A 17,516-nucleotide genomic window follows, 5' to 3' on the forward strand; every position below is an offset into this window, starting at 1 on the left:
GGGAGGATTGTACAACACAGAGAAGACAAGTAGTGATTCTATAGCATCTTACTATGCTGATGGACAGTGACTGTAATGGGGTATGTTGGGGGAACTTTATAATAGGGGCTGTCTAGTAACCATAATGTTGTTCGAGTAATTGTACATAATGATATTAAAATTTAAAAAAAAAGAATTCAGTGCCCTAGCATCCCCAAAATTAAATCCTGTGATTTATTGAAAAGAACTGTAACTTAAAATTTAAATTATAGTCTAGTCTTTACTTCATGTTAAACTTGTTGCATGAGCTGATAGTAACTAAGTTTTCTCAAGCTCTTTCCATCACTGATAGTTTAAATTCTACTTAATCTCATCTACAAGGTTTTGTGACAATCTCTGTCAGGTAGTAGATCAAATCACATTTGAAAAATACAGTGCAAATGTTATTTGTTAAGTGTGTTTTCAGTCCAAAAGGGAAAATTGATGTTATAATTAGGAATTACCAGGAAAAAAACATAGACATTTTTTTTATAGATCAATTGATTTTTACTTATGTATACGTACACCTGTGTACCACTCCCTAGAGGTAATCACTATTTTGATTTTTTTTTTAGATAATTATTTTTTATTGAAGGGTAGCTGACGCACAGTATTACATTACTTTAGTTTTAAGTGTACAACACAGTGATAAAACATTTATATACATAATTCTAGGTTCCAGCTATCACCCTACCAAGCTGTTACAATATGTTGACTATATTCCTTATGCTATACATTACATCCCGGTTACTTATTTATTTTACCATTGGAAGTCTGTCCTTTTTTTTTTAATTTTTTGTGAGGGCATCTCTCATATTTATTGATCAAATGGTTGTTAACGACAATAAAATTCTGTATAGAGGAGTCAATGCTCAATGCACAATCATAAATCCACCCCAAGCCTAATTTTCTTCAGTCTCCAATCTTCTGTGGCATAACAAAGAAGTTCTTACATGGAGAACAAATTCTTACATAATGAATAAGTTACATTGTGAACAGTACAAGGGCAGTCATCACATAAACTTTCGGTTTTGCTCATGCATTATGAACTATAAACAGTCAGTTCAAATATGAATACTCATTTGGTTTTTATACTTGATTTATATGTGGATACCACATTTCTCTCTTTATTATTATTATTTTTAATAAAATGCTGAAGTGGTAGGTAGATACAAGATAAAGGTAGAAAACATAGTTTAGTGTTGTAAGAGAGCAAATGTAGATGATCAGGTGTGTGCCTGTAGACTATGTGTTAATCCAAGCTAGACAAGGGCAATAAAACATCCACGGATGCAGAAGATTTCTCTCAGAACGGGGGGGTGAGGTTCTAATCCTCACCTATGTTGATCCCAATTTCTCACCTGATGACCCCCCTGCGACTGTGCCTGTCTTAGGTTGTTCCTCCCTTGAGGAATCTTACCTGTCTCTGGCTAACCAGTCATCTTCCGGGGCCATACAGGGAAATGTAAAGTTGGTAAGTGAGAGAGAAGCCTTATTGTTGGAAATGGTTAGCTTTTTATTTCTTTGCATATTTATGCCCTGTAGCTTCTATGCCCAGCATTTGTCTTGAGGTATCTTTACCACTAGGAAGAATTATGATACTCGGTAAATTTGATATGAGGCACGAATTCTATTTAAGGGTTATAATTAGGAAGGAAGAAGAAAAGCTATAGAAGTAGCAGGTGGAAGAAAACATGGGGAGATTGATTATTTCTTTGACATATCTTCTTGTAGAGTAACTTAAGCATGTATAGGTTTTAAACTGCTAATAAAATTGTGCACACACATTAACATAATAGGAATACAGTTACATAACCAAAGCAGATCTATAATTACCAGCCATCTCCAGTGAAGCCAAGAAAACCAGTTAGGCACCCTAGGCATTTGTGAAAACTTATCTATGATATGGTGGAGATTGTCCAACTGAACTTGAACAGTCTGAGAGAAATCAGACAAATTCAAACAACCCATTCCTGGGTAATGTTCACATCCCTTTTAACAGTAAATAGACTGTAGTTGTAAGATTTGGAGTGCTACAATTTGCACTTCTCCTAATTCTTGGTTGAGTTCCAACAGTATAGATCCAGTCAAATTTGTTGTTTTACTGTATGCACAGGCCAGCTTAGATATCTCCTTCATTCCCATGGCAAGTCCAGGAGCTGGTGGGATGAGTGCATCTACAGCTGTAGCAGTGCATGGATCTTTGTTGGGGTTTTTTGATGATCATTTTCTGGCATGAGTCTTCCAGAGAGTGCTGATGTTGGAAGTTCTCTTTCATATCGTATCTTAGTTCATTTTCGGGGTAGCCCAATTAGGCTTTGATCTTCTGTATAAATGCAAACAAACCCTTTGCCTACACTTTTATATGCCCTTTATACCCTTGTGTAGAAATCATTGGAGGTTACCACACAAGAACTGCCCTTTTTTGTTTTGTTTTGTTTTGTTTTTGGTATCACTAATCTACACTTACATAACGAATATTATTTTTACTAGGCTCTCCCATATACCTGGTATCCCCTATAAACCCCTTTACAGTCACTGTCCATCAGCATAGCAAAATGTTGTAGAATCACTACTTGCCTTCTCTGTGTTGTACAGCCCTCCCTTTTCTCCTACCACCCCCATGCATGTTAATCCTAATACTCCCCTACTTCTCCCCTCCCTTATCCCTTCCTACCCACCCATTCCTCCCCAGTCCCTTTCCCTTTGGTACCTGTTAGTCCATTCTTGGGTTCTGTGATTCTGCTGCTGTTTTGTTCCTTCAGTTTTTCCTTTGTTCTTATACTCCACAGATGAGTGAAATCATTTGGTATTTCTCTTTCTCTGCTTGGCTTGTTTAACTGAGCATAATACCCTCCAGCTCCATCCATGTTGCTGCAAATGATTGGATTTGCCCTTTTCTTATGGCTGAGTAGTATTCCATTGTGTATATGTACCACATCTTCTTTATCCATTCATCTATCGATGGACATTTAGGTTGCTTCCAATTCTTGGCTATTGTAAATAGTTCTGCAATAAACATAGGGGTGCACTGATCTTTCTCATACTTGATTGCTGCATTCTTAGGGTAAATTCCTAGGAGTGCAACTCCTGGGTCAAATGGTAAGTCTGTTTTGAGCATTTTGATGTACCTCCATACTGCTTTCCACAATGGTTGAACTAACTTACATTCCCACCAGCAGTGTAGGAGGGTTCCCCTTTCTCCACAGCCACGCCAACATTTGTTGTTGTTTGTCTTTTGGATGGCAGCCATCCTTACTGGTGTGAGGTGATACCTCATTGTAGTTTTAATTTGCATTTCTCTGATAATTAGCGATGTGGAGCATCTTTTCATGTGTCTGTTGGCCATCTGTATTTCTTTTTTGGAGGACTGTCTGTTCAGTTCCTCTGCCCATTTTTTAATTTGGTTATTTGTTTTTTGTTTGTTGAGGCATGTGAGCTCTTTATATATTCTGGACGGCAAGCCTTTATCGGATGTGTCATTTTCAAATATATTCTCCCATACTGTAGGGATCCTTTTTGTTCTAATGATGGTGTCTTTTGCTGTACAGAAGTTTTTCAGCTTAATATAGTCCCACTTACTCATTTTTGCTGTTGTTTTCCTTGCCCGGGGAGATATGTTCAAGAAGAGGTCACTCATGTTTATGTCTAAGAGGTTTTTGCCTACGTTTTCTTCAAAGAGTTTAATGGTTTCATGACTTACCTTCAGGTCTTTGATCCATTTTGAGTTTACTTTTGTATATGGGGTTAGAAAATGGTCCAGTTTCATTCTCCTACATGTAGCTGTCCAGTTTTGCCAGCACCACCTGTTGAAGAGACTGTCATTTCGCCATTGTATGTCCATGGCTCCTTTATCAAATATTAATTGACCATGTATGTCTGGGTTAATGTCTGGATTCTCTAGTCTGTTCCATTGGTCTGTGGGTCTGCTCTTGTGCCAGTACCAAATTGTCTTGATTACTATGGCTTTATAGTAGAGCTTGAAGTTGGGGAGTGAGATCCCCCCTACTTTATTCTTCTTTCTCAGGATTGCTTTGGCTATTCGGGGTCTTTGGTGTTTCCATATGAATTTTTGAATTATTTGTTCCAGTTCATTGAAGAATGTTGCTGGTAGTTTCACATCCAATCTGTATATTGCTTTCGGCAGAATGGCCATTTTGACCATATTAATTCTTCCTAGCCATGAGCATGGGATGAGTTTCCATCTGTTAGTGTTGATTTGTGTTGGCTCTCTTTTCTTCTTAATAAGTCTGGCTAGAGGCTTATCTATTTTGTTTATTTTCTTGAAGAACCAGCTCTTGGTTTCATTGATTTTTGCTATTGTTTTATTCTTCTCAATTTTATTTATTTCTTCTCTGATCTTTATTATGTCCCCCCTTCTGCTGACCTTAGGCCTCATCTGTCCTTCTTTTTCCAATTTCGGTAATTGTGACATTAGACCATTCATTTGGGATTGCTCTTCGTTTTTTAAATATGCTTGGATTGCTATATACTTTCCTCTTAAGACTGCTTTTGCTGGATCCCACAGAAGTTGGGGCTTAGTGTTGTTCTTGTCATTTGTTTCCATATATTGCTGGATCTCCATTTTGATTTGGTCATTGATCCATTGATTATTTAGGAGCATGTTGTTAAGCCTCCATGTGTTTGTGAGCCTCTTTGCTTTCTTTGTACAGTTTATTTCTAGTTTTATGCCTTTGTGGTCTGAAAAGTTGGTTGGTAGGATTTCAGTCTTTTGGAATTTTCTGAGGCTCTTTTTCTGTCCTAGTATGTGGTCTATTCTGGAGAATGTTCCATGTGCACTTGAGAAGAATGTATATCCTGTTGCTTATGGATGTAGAGTTCTATAGATGTCTATTAGGTCCATCTGCTCTACTGTGTTGTTCAGTGCTTCCGTGTCCTTACTTATTTTCTGCCCAGTGGATCTATCCTTTGGGGTGAGTGGTGTGTTGAAGTCTCCTAGAATGAATGCATTGCAGTCTATATCCCCCTTTAGTTCTGTTAGTATTTGTTTCACATATGCTGGTGCTCCTGTGTTGGGTGCATATATATTTAGAATGGTTATATCCTCTTGTTGGACTGAGCCCCTTATCATTATGTAGTGTCCTTCTTTATCTCTTGTTACTTTCTTTGTTTTGAAATCTATTTTGTCTGATATTAGTACTGCAACCCCTGCTTTCTTCTCACTGTTGTTTGCTTGAAATATGTTTTTCCATCCCTTGACTTTTAGTCTGTACATGTCTTTGGGTTTGAGGTGAGTTTCTTCTAAGCAGCATATAGATGGGTCTTGCTTTTTTATTCATTCTGTTTCTCTGTGTCTTTTGATTGGTGCATTCAACCCATTAACACTTACGTTGACTATTGAAAGATATGTACTTATTGCCATTGCAGGCTTTAAATTTGTGGTTACCAAAGGTTCAAGGTTAGCCTCTTTAGTATCTTACTGCCTAACTTAGCTCGCTTATTGAGCTGTTATATACACTGTCTGGAGATTCTTTTCTTCTCTCCCTTCTTGTTCCTCCTCCTCGATTCATCATATGTTGGGTGTTTTGTGCTGTGCTCTTTCTAGGAGTGCTCCCATCTAGAGCAGTCTCTGTAAGATGTTCTGTAAAGGTGGTTTGTGGAAAGCAAATTCCCTCAGCTTTTGTTTGTCCATGAATTGTTTAATCCCACCATCATATTTGAATGATAGTCATGCTGGATTCAGTATCCTTGGTTCAAGGTCCTTCTGTTTCATTGTATTAAATATATCATGCCATTCTCTTCTGGCCTGTAGGGTTTCTGTTGAGAAATCTGATGTTTGCCTAATGGGTTTTCCTTTATAAGTGACCTTTTTCTCTCTAGCTGCCTTTAACACTCTTTCCTTGTCCTTGATCTTTGCCATTTTAATTATTATGTGTCTTGGTGTTGTCCTCCTTGGATCCTTTCTGTTGGGGGTTCTGTGTATTTCCGTGGTCTGTTTGATTATTTCCTCCCCCAGTTTGGGGAAGTTTTCAGCAATTATTTCTTCTAAGATACTTTCCATCTCTTTTCCTCTCTCTTCTTCTTCTGGGACCCATATAATACAGATATTGTTCCTTTTTGATTGGTCACACAGTTCTCTTAATATTGTTTCATTCCTGGAGATCCTTTTGTCCGCTCTCTGTCAGCTTCTATGCGTTCCTGTTCTCTGATTTCAATTCCATCAATGGCCTCTTGCATCCTATCCATTCTGCTTATAAACCCTTCCAGAGTTTGTTTCATTTCTGCGATCTCCTTTCTGGCATCTCTTATCTCCCTCCGGACTCAATCCCATTTCTCTTGTGTATTTCTCTGCATCTCTGTCAGCATGTTTATGATTCTTATTTTGAATTCTTTTTCAGGAAGACTGGTTAGGTCTGTCTCCTTCTCTGGTGTTGTCTCTGTGATCTTTGTCAGCCTGTAGCTTTGCATTTTCATGGTGATAGGAATAGTTTGCAGAGCTGGGACGAGTGACGGCTGGAAGGACTCCTTTCTTGTTGGTTTGTGGCCCTCCTCTCCTGGGAGAACAGCGACCTCTAGTGGTTTGTGCTTCCTGCCCGGCTGCTATATGGAGTTAATCTCCGCTGTTGCTGTGGGCGTGGCCTGGCTCGGGCAGCTACTCCAAAGTGGTGGAGTCGCGTTGGAGCAGGCGCAGCTGGGAGGCTATTTATCTCCGTAAGGGACCTCCCTGCTCCCTGCAGCCCAGGGGTTAGGGTGCCCAGAGATCCCCGGATTCCCTACCTCTGGATTAAGTGTCACGCCCTGCCCCTTTAAGATTTCCAAAAAGCACCCACCAAAACAAAACAACGACCACCAAAAAAAAAAAAAGAAAAAAATTTTTAAATTAAAAAAAAAAAAAAGAAAATTTTTTAATTAAAAAAAAAAGTTGGTCGCTCGTTTCTCTTTACTCTCCGGTGCCAGCCTCAGGCCTCTGCTCACCGGTCTTGCTGCCCTGTTTCCCTAGTATTGGGGTCCCTATTCCTTTAAGACTTCCAAAAAGCGCTCGCCAAAACAAAGCAGCAAAAAAGCAAAAAAAAAAAAAAATGGTCGCGCGCTTTTCTTATGCCCTCTGTCGCCCAGCCTCCAGTGTCTGCTCACTGTTCTTGCTGCCCTGTTTTCCCAGTATCGAGGGCCCTGCACTCTGGCCCGGATGGCTGGGGCTGGGTGTTCGGCAGTCCTGGGCTCCGTCTCCCTCCCGCTCTGCCTGCTCTTCTCCCGCCGGGAGCTGGGGGGAGGGGCGCTCGGCTCCCGCGGGGCCGGGGCTTGTATCTTACCCCCTTCGCGAGGCGCTGGGTTCTCTCAGGTGCGGATGTGGTCTGGATATTGTCCTGTGTCCTCTGGTCTTTATTCTAGGAAGGGTTGTCTTTGTTATATTTTCATAGATATATGTTGTTTTGGGAGGAGATTTCCGCTGCTCTACTCGTGCCGCCATCTTCCGCCCCTCCTCTACACATAGACATTTTTTAATGGAGATTATTTTGTTTTATAAATACTTGGGTATTTCAGACAAAACACAAAATTCTTAAAAAAAGATAATAGACACATAAATATATCCAATCCAGTTTATTAGAAAGATGGGAAAAAAGTTGTGAAAAAGACATAATTTCATTTACTTTTTAAAACATAAAATCTACATTGTGTCTGACTCAAAACTATAATCTATGTTCCTGAATCACTTAAAAGTATGATTTCCTCTATTTTCAAGTATTTCTGTAGAAAGCAAAGAAGGTATGGCTCCTATATATCTACAAGAATAATTTCATACTTTCATATTTTTAAGAGATAATAATATCACATTATCAATAGATACCCTGCAGAATACTAGACTATTTATAAATAAAAATCTCCTTCATAAAGCACCTCTTAACTCAATGGTTTTTAATATGCTGCATCCCCTTTATGAATTTCAATTTAACCAAAAGTAAACTGTGGGAGTTAAACCAGGTCTTTAAAGACCTCTTTTGGGCCTGACCTGTCCATGATTCTGACTTAAATTAAGAGGAGTCAGCAGCTGGTGTTGGTGGCTGGTTACCTTTCTCCCAAACTGTGGGTAAAATAGCATATTTCCAGAATCTCTTGCCTGGCATTAGTCCATCTCCAGAGCAACAGGGATTACGTGGGGGAGCGAGGGCATATCTGGACCAGAGAGGTTGGCTGAGGTTCCTTTTCTGCAGCCAGGTCATGAGAGACACAGGCGAGTGGAAGTGTACGACTGCTTGTAAACAGAAAAAGGGTTTCTCTCACTTCATTTCTCCTCTGACTATTTTGGCCTCAAAGGTAATTTGCCCCAGACTGGGAACATATTTTCCCCAGAGTTACACAAACATATTAGAATAAACTTACAACCATAGCTTCACGTTATTGTCCCTTATCTCCTTTAAGGTCAGCTGATCCAATTGCACAATCACAGCAAAGTGGCTTTCCTCCCAGGAAGAGGCAGACCCTCCAGGCTCTCTCTCCTCTTGCTTGTATCCTTCATAACCTACTATTTTAAACTCCCTAAACATCTTTCCTTTATGCAATCCAGGTACAAGGACATCTCCAGAGTCTATAGTTTAAACCTAAGTATTCTTCCCTTGATTGCTAAAGACTGTGCTGCCAGAGAACTGGACTTTGCCATTCCCTGTCAGCGCTTATTCAATCCCATCACTGTCCATTCAACTCCTACTCTTTCCCAATAGCATGATTAGTAGAGCCCACCACACAATGTATACTACAACTTTCTCAGTTTTTGGTAATTAGAACTACTTGGTTTCATATGCTTACCTATTTTTGTCAGATTGTTAAATGCTTTAATGCCTCTCCAAGAAAATCTTGGTTAGTGTTAGGGCCAGTGCCTAGCTATCCTAAAGAAGCCAGTGCCTACTGGGAAAAATGAAACAAAACAAAACAAAGCAAAATTTTATGCATTTCAGACTTATGTTGAATCTTGAGTGTCTGGTTTTTGGACAAATTACATCTCCTTTCTGAACCTTACTTTTTTATCTCTCAAATAAGGAAAATAAAACTTATCTCCTGTTGATTTAAGAAAAGACTGATTAATTAATTATTCTTTACTATGTGTCAGGTATTGTGCTGGAAGAGCAAAAGTCTGAATCACCTAAGCTTCACTGAAATTTTTATTTTGTAAGAAAATTCTAATTTTTCTGGTTCTTCCATAGTAAGACTATGGCTGGGTAAATAAATCATCAATAACTAGACAATACATTCATAATTTTTTATCAATTTGATGACATCTGGCATCATCATGTACTAAAATATTAATTCCATTTATTTCTTCTTTATATCCCCACATTATATTTTGATCATTTTAAGTAATCAGTATGTATTTGCCAAATAAATGCCTACGTTCACTTTCAAGTTTTGAAAGAATGAAAAGCAAATTCATTTTAATTATATATCATTATTTATTGTTTATCATGTATTGGAGAGAGATAAAAATACAGAATGTTTAGAATCAAATTTACTTTAGAATGACAGAAAGAAGGAGACATCACCATTCAGAGCTGTCCTCCTGATTTCTACCAGTCTCCTGTTTGTCAGCATCATTTGGTGGTTTCATAAATCCCATCTCTGTAACCTTCCCCATTTCTTCATCTATTGGCTTATGATGGAGACTATATCCTTAAGTGTAGTCTTATATGTTAAAATTAGGGTCACTTTCCCTAAAACCCTGGTGGTCTCCTCCCTAGGTGGTCCACAAAATGTACAGAAAAAAAACTGAATTTTATTCTCCACCCTTTCACCCATCTGTAGGAATATTCAAATAATCACCATAATATCCTATTGTAACAGAATAGAATAGGTGATGTTTAAATAGAATAATAGAATAGATGACATTTAAATACAGAAATCAGAAACACATAATACAAATTGACCAATTAAGACAAGTAACAGGAAGAAGGAATGGAGTCATTTGACACACTCTGTATTTCTTGAGTTTTCCTTTCCAGATTTTCTGTCCTTCACTGATACAAACCACTCCCTTTCTGTTTTCTTCCCCTGAACTTTTCTCAAATCATGAAAAAAATATTTATTACTGCCATGTTTTTGAATTATTTTATTTAATTTATGCAGAAAGTATAAGTTATCATATATAGGTTATATAAAAATATAGAACCATATGAGTCATTCTATAACTGTTCATCAGGTATATGGAGCAATAGTTTCAACTGTTTATTGTATATAAATTATGGCTAAAATTTTCCAATAAGTATTAGTCAAGCACAAATAATCATTAAATTGACACTTTATAAATATATTCTTAAACCATATTTTTTATTAATATAAGGACAGTGGTTAATTGTGGATTGGTAAAGTAAAATTTAATGTGACCAACTCACCAGATATTTGGCTTAAATCTAAGGTACATGCAATGATTCACAACTACCTTACTCACAATCAGTGAATAAATTCAATGACTATGTATTAATAAATTTCACACTGCAAACAATTCTGAAGAATCCTGAAGATAAAATTCACCTATTATCTAAGGTAAGGTGTCCAGCTTTTTTCTAAAGCAAATTCAAGAGTCTTTTCCCAGTTTTATTTTGATATTCAAGAGAAGAAGAAACTGATATCTTCAACATTTACGTTGGCAACTATTCTTTATCTCTCCTCAATAGCACATTTATTACATTCTGCAGGGAAATGAAAACAAAGACAATACATAGTTCCTGTATGATTTTCAAACAGCCTTACCTAGGAGATACTGTAATTTTCAGAACTGTATTGCAGTATCTCTGTGAGTTTGGAAATTCTCACTGGGATAATTTAAACAAGTGAACATTTTTTTAGACTTTATTCCACAACCCCAAAATGATTCTATCCATCAAATCATATTTTTCATATGTATCTATAGAAACTAAGATCAGATCAAATTCTGTATTAACATTGGGAATAGTTTTTGGGAGATTCTGGTGACCTGAGAAGTCGTGGTGCTCACACCTCAGAAAGCAGAGGAGCAGAGAGGACACTCAGATTCACGTCAAAGGAAAACACTAATATTGCCTCAATTTAGTCTGTAGAGGATGCTGAATATTCCAGCATGCATCTACTATTGTCTAATAACAGCTTTAACAAGTTAACACACTATGTTGTCCTTTCCTCTGAATGTCCTTGGCTGTTGATTTTTCTGCCAACAATTCTTCCAGGTCATCCGCCTTGCACACCTCATCCTTGTAATGGAAGATATTCCCAAGTCTTCTTTGTGATTATTTTTATTTTATAACTGAGTTCTCAGTAACCTTATCATTTATGACATTTTCTTCCAGATCCATAGACCACATTAATCAATTTTGTTTATATATAAAATTTGGCATTTTAATAACTTTGAGTGCATAAATCACTGTCACTAATTACCTTTACAATGTCATACAACTATTACCACTATTTCCAAGATGTTTTCATTATCCCAAACCATACCCATTAAATGTTAACTCCCCATCCTCCTTCTGTCTGCCACTGTATCTTCTAGTCTACTCTGTCTCTATGAATTTGCCTATTCTAGATGTTTCATTCAAGTGGGATCATACAACGTTTGTTATTTTGCGTATAACTCATTTCACTTAGTGTGGCTCCGGAGGAAGGGGGTTCCCTATGAATCCCGTGGAACCGAAGCAGACGGGTAGGGTCTGCTGGGGATTAAAGGTTGATTTTTTGTGGCTCAGTCTCTCTCCCACTCTGCCCTCTGCTCCAAACCCCAGCCGCTCGGCTCCCACTGTCCCAGCACCCTCGGCCTCCTCTCGCTCAGCTCTGCTCCCCGGCTCTCTCTCTCCAGCCACAGCGCAATCCACCACCACACCCCCAACCACCCCTCTCCACGCACGCCTTCCTCCAGGAGCAACTCCATGGGCAGGTCCCTGGTGACTAGCAGCACCTGACCAATTACATACCAGGAATGGAGGGGAGGAGAGAATGGCTGCTGCTCTCCACTCCATACCCCAGAGTGGCAATCGCGTGAAGGACCAGTGGCTCTGCTGTAGTGAACATTGCAGGATGTCCACTGCCAGCCTTCCCACATGAAGGCAAACTATTCCTGACTTTCTTTTTCTATGTCAATAAAAAGAAAACATTAACAAGGTCCACAACATAACAATACATACCTAGTTCATGACTGAGGGCGTCTATAAGGGCTCCTATAGAGGGGACAGCAGCATGCAAAGGGGGTGTGACTTTATTCAATTCCCCATAATCCACGGTCATATGTCAAGAGCTGTCTGGATTTTTCACTGGCCACACCAGAGAATCAAAGGACTATAAGTAGCCTTTATGATGCCTTCTCTAACTCCTGTAGAGTTTCTTTAATTTCTTTATGTCCCCCAGGCAATTTATACTGCTTAGTATTTATCACCAGCTGAGGTACAGAGTTACAGGTGGGTGCTAGGTATCTCCCCTCAGAACTGCCTTTACTACACGTACCCTCAGTCTGAACTCACCTGCTGTGGTCTGTAACCACAGGCCCTGCAGTATATCTACCCCCAAAATATATTCATAGATATTATAAATATACACAGTATACTCCTTTGTGGCTAAATGCACTATCCCCAGTGGGATTTGGGCTTTCCTCACTCTAATTGCCTTACCACCATAGCCATCTATCATAGCAGAGGGCCCAGGAAACCACTCAGGGTTGCCATAAATCAGAGATCATTTAGCTCCTGTGTCCACCAGCACCAGGAAACATTGTACTTTTATAGGGGACCAATGAATTACTCATTCTACATGTGTCCTCCAGTCACCACCACATTCCCCAAGGTAGAGGCCTTGACCCCCACCTCAGTCTGACTCCAACTCTCAATTGTCCTCCTGTGGGGGTGAGAGCCCATGCATATCCTGAGTACTGTACCACAGGATGTCTTGCAGGGACACAGGCCACACGTGGGGCTTTGCCTCTGGCATCTGTGTCCTGGACCTCAGTGGCTTAAACTGCTGCTCTGGCTTTAATTGGTGCCATAGCCCTAAGAAGGTCCTATTGGGCTCTGCATTAATTTTTTTTTCTTTCACTGTCCCCATCTTTATCAAATCAACCCACATCGGGGGCCTCGAGACCTTCATGGGGCCCTTTGCATCTCTCCTTTCTGTCTCAGCCTGTACTTCCTTCTGTACTCTTAATATGCCAGCCTCCCCCAGATCTGCTAAAGTATGAGTAGCCTCACTTATGGGTTGCCCCATGTGGGCAGCAAGAATAGACACTAGGGACCCAAAGAGACATGGAGGAGCTAGATAGAGTATCGAATTTCTCATTCCCAAGGTGAACAACTCCTTATTGGGGTTCTAGGGGCCCATATTATAGATGCTATTTTTTCATGTCCAACTTCTGTAACCCCTGCTGCAGCTCTACATATGTTTTCCAGCTAGTAGGTAAATATGGCAAATCACCCTGATTAGGCCAGACTGCACTGATGGCTACTGTCAGCTAATCCAGAAGCACCTGATACCCTGGGGTGTGACAGGCACTTTACAACTGCTGCCAGAGGGGAGGGTGAATAGTCAGGGAAGCCAATCTACCCATTTTGGAGCCCATCATAACAGTTTTCCACCCCCATATCCCAGCGATGCAAAAGCCATGTAGCAGAGGTTCTGATGGCTTCTGCTGAAACTGGATGCTCATGTCCACCAGCTCATCCTGGGTATATGGATGGAGCATGGAGTGCTCCACAATCTGGGGAAGGGGAAGCTCTTCCCTCTGAGGGGCCCACAGTTATTCCATTTTACTTTCTTAATTACAACCAGGCAGACCTTTAATACAGGAGAGGCTCGGGCCTTGGGCAGTGGTGTCAGGAAAACGGATTGGCCCCCGGCCCCACCCCATGATCCTCTCCCAACATCTCCTCTGTCATCTCTGGGGCTGAAGGCAACACTCTTTCCTTTCCCTCCCTCACAGCTTTCTGTAACGTGGGTTCTCCTGCTGCCTCCTCCTTCACTGCTAACATATCTTCTAGGAGCACAACCTGTCTTCTCAATAACTGTCTCTCTCACTTAAGGACATCCCATAGGCCATCTCAGCTCTTCCAGGTGATGCTGAAGTGTGTCTTTCTCCTTGATAACCTTTCCATAATCTCGAGTAACAGACATCCCACAATCCTAGCTGCTACATGGCCACTCAGGGCCTCTAAGCAGTATTCTACGTTAAGAGGACTTATTCCACAGCTTCTTGTGTCTCCACAATTCCTCAGTTCTGGGGAAGGCCCCACACTTCCAGGAGGTGCTTTACCCTAGTCCAATTCCCCACTAGGGGCTCCCCAGTTGGAAGCCCCATGGTTAGGGGGCTCCTAGGTGATGCTGCACCCTCCAACTGCAGCCAATGGGACCTCCCCACCATCCACAGGGGGAATTCTGGGTATCTCCCCACTATCTCTAGGGGCAGCCTGCCCAAGGGTCCCACCCATGAAGACAGATTTTGCAGTCAGGTGTCTTGCCAACTACTGCCAGATGTAACTCCAGGGGGAAAATCCTGGGGCAAAATAGCCTTGAAACCAGAATCAGTCAAAGGGAGAAAAAAGTCGGAGAAACCTGTTTACTGCCTACAAGCAGTTGTCTAGTTCTGCTCTCCCATGTCACTCATGACCTGGCTGTAGAAAAAAGGGGCCCCAGCCAACCTCTTTTGACCAGATATTCCCTTGCTCTCCCTTGTAATTACCTATTGATATGGAGATGCACTAAACCAGGTGAGAGATTCTGGAAATGTTGCAATTTTACCCACAAAAAATTATTATGTTATACTAGATCAAATAGGACTATTAACAGACTATTTTACTGGTAACAGAATGTTTTCCAATAATATTCCAAAGGTTTCCATGGTTCCAGGAAGAAAAAAAGTTATTAGTTAGGTCTATGAAAGGTCCTAACCCTCAGAAGAGGGTTCACTTGTCTTCACTTGTTTCTGTGGGATTTTGCCTTGGCTGTAAGGCAGGAGTAACTCAGGCAAGAAAAGTGTATAGAAGCAATGCAGTCATTTTGAGAAGAGAAAAGTCTAAACAGAGAGAAATGTCTAGCTTAATGGAAACCAAGACACAGAGCAGAGGCTGGATTATAGGGTTCAAAAGACAACAGGATTATCAATAATTAAAATGTTAGTACTTCCTTAATGCATAAAATACACAAGCAAGAAGACATTCTGGGGACTGTCTACTGGATTTCATTCCCTCCCAGATAGTTACATGGGGTTTATGTTAAACTTTCAGCCTTCCTGACATTACTTATTTTATTATTAATGTATGATTGTTCAACACAGTAGGGGAAGTTTCAGATTATGTGAGAAAAATGTGTACACCTAAATGAAAACAGAAGATAGTGTCTTTGAACTTAATTTAGTAACTTTTTTTTACATCTTAGTTTGTGCCATATTTTAGATGGAAAATAGGAAGATACAATAAAGTAAAAATATAGCACATATTCTGGGTCAAACTGGAAAAACAGCTCTTAAACACAAGTATAAGACATACGATCACTTGAAATGGAGAAAATGTACAGACGAATAGCAACAAAGCAGTGAAGAAATCAAGTCCTCCTGGTTTGTTGATGGATCTTCCAAGTCTTTTTGAATAAGAAAATATCAGGATGAGAGCTATATGTAAGTGGTCCCTAAAGCAGCAGGGAGGGGCATGATAAGCAAAGGAGACAGGAGAAATGAAGTCACGAAGAGAGATTTTAGAGCATTTCTGGAGCATGTAGAAAGGACCTGGGTAGCTGGATGAAAACATCCAAGCAAATGAACACACAGGAATAAAGGCAGGGAAAGAGAAAAAATACTTAAACATGAGTTTCTGATACGTCATGTGCCAGTGCTAAAAATTCACAAGTATTAGCCAAACATCTTTATGATTACAGTGTTACTCGTTTCATAGATATTTGAAAAGTGAGAAAGCAGATATTAAAAGCAAATTGCCAAGACACACAGATAAAATCTTAGAGACAGTATGCCAGCCAGGTCTCCATGACCCGAAAGCCTATCATTGTAACACAATGCCCTCTTCCAGGATAGTGACTTCTGAGATTAGTAAGTTCAACAAGGATAAATTTGGGGAAATATCTGATAAACAACTGAGAAAGTTAAATTTTATTCCAAGGAAAATAGGGTTCTCAATTAAATTTTGGAGTGAGCAGTGGTATGATCAGAGCTGCTCTCTAGAAGGGTACTTCTTGCATTCCTCAAATCTATGTGTTCACACCTGGACCTAGTTTGACCCTTTAAAGTGTATACTGTAACGTGAGTCACAGTGACTTGTTTTTTGGCTCATATATTTTCAGAGGTCATTCAGTCCAACTCCCCAGAGAAACCTTCTGCGTTTTCTATAACATGTGAAATGATACTTGCCCTGGGGAACACAGGATCAAAAGCACAATGAACGTCACCTTTACTTGAATTCTGAGTGTGCCATTTGTGACCATATGTTTGTCATGGCGATATTCATCTCCACATTCTGAGGGCGTACTCAACATGGAGGCAGTCACAGTGTAGAAAGAACACTGAGAGTTCCTTATCCTGTTCTCACTCCCTGCAGGTAGTGCATAATTATAGATACAGGGCACAAAGAACAAGACTACAATCACTACGTGAGAGCTACAGGTTGGTTGGGAGAGCTTTGCATCGTCCTGTAGAGGAGTGTATCCTGGGATTATATAATATGATATGTAAGAAGCCACTAGGACAAGAAAAACGAAAATGACCACCATCCCTGAATTTGCAATCATTAAGGTATTAACAACACAGTTATCTTTGCACACTAGCTTCAATAGAGGCTTCACATCGCATAGGTAGTGGCCTATCTGATTAGGACCACAGAAAGGTAAACTGAGTACCACAAGCAGCAGAGCAACAGAGGGCCAAATCCCCATACCTCAGGCCATGGTGATCAGCATGGGACACCTGAGCCGGCACATGATGACCATGTAGTGCAGGGGCCTGACAACTGCGATGTAGCGGTCAAAAGCCATGGACACCAAGATGAACATCTCCACAATAGCCAGTGAATGGGCTGTAAAGAGCTGGGTCATACAGTTGTTATAGGAAATGTCTTCTCCTGTTGCCCCTAAGTCTCTGATCAGCAGGGAGATCACAGTGGAGGTGTAGCAGCGGTCCATGAGGGAAAGGTGGCTGAGAAAGTAGTACACTGGCTGTTGGATTAGATAGCTGCAGGTGATCGTGACAAAGATGGTGAAGTTTCCCATTAAGACAGCCAGGAAGCAGAGCAGGAAAAAGAAAAAGAACAGTAGCTTTATTCATTTATTTCCCCACAGTCCCATGAAAACAAGTTTAGTGACATTGTTCTGATTTTCCATGAGGCTGAGGTCAGTCCTGTGTATGTTTCAGAAACTTATTCATCTGCAATAATACAGAACATAATACACTCAGTTGCACTTTTTAGTATTTTTTACACTGTAAGTATTTATGCACTGACACAAAAGTTCATTAAGGATTTATTACAAACCTTCTTTTAAATACTTTTTTATGTTAAGAGCTTTATTGTATATCAAATGATACTTAATGAGAGCACATT

The 17,516-nt window shown here is 40.1% G+C and overlaps 1 pseudogene; it reads right to left on the minus strand.

Annotated features, from left to right (window-relative positions):
- Positions 1-16,373: 16,373 nt before the first annotated feature.
- LOC118931533 (olfactory receptor 4P4-like) lies at positions 16,374-17,298 on the minus strand (annotated as a pseudogene).
- Positions 17,299-17,516: the final 218 nt, after the last annotated feature.

This window comes from Manis pentadactyla, chromosome 13, assembly GCF_030020395.1.
Source record: "Manis pentadactyla isolate mManPen7 chromosome 13, mManPen7.hap1, whole genome shotgun sequence".
Lineage (NCBI taxonomy): Eukaryota > Metazoa > Chordata > Mammalia > Pholidota > Manidae > Manis > Manis pentadactyla.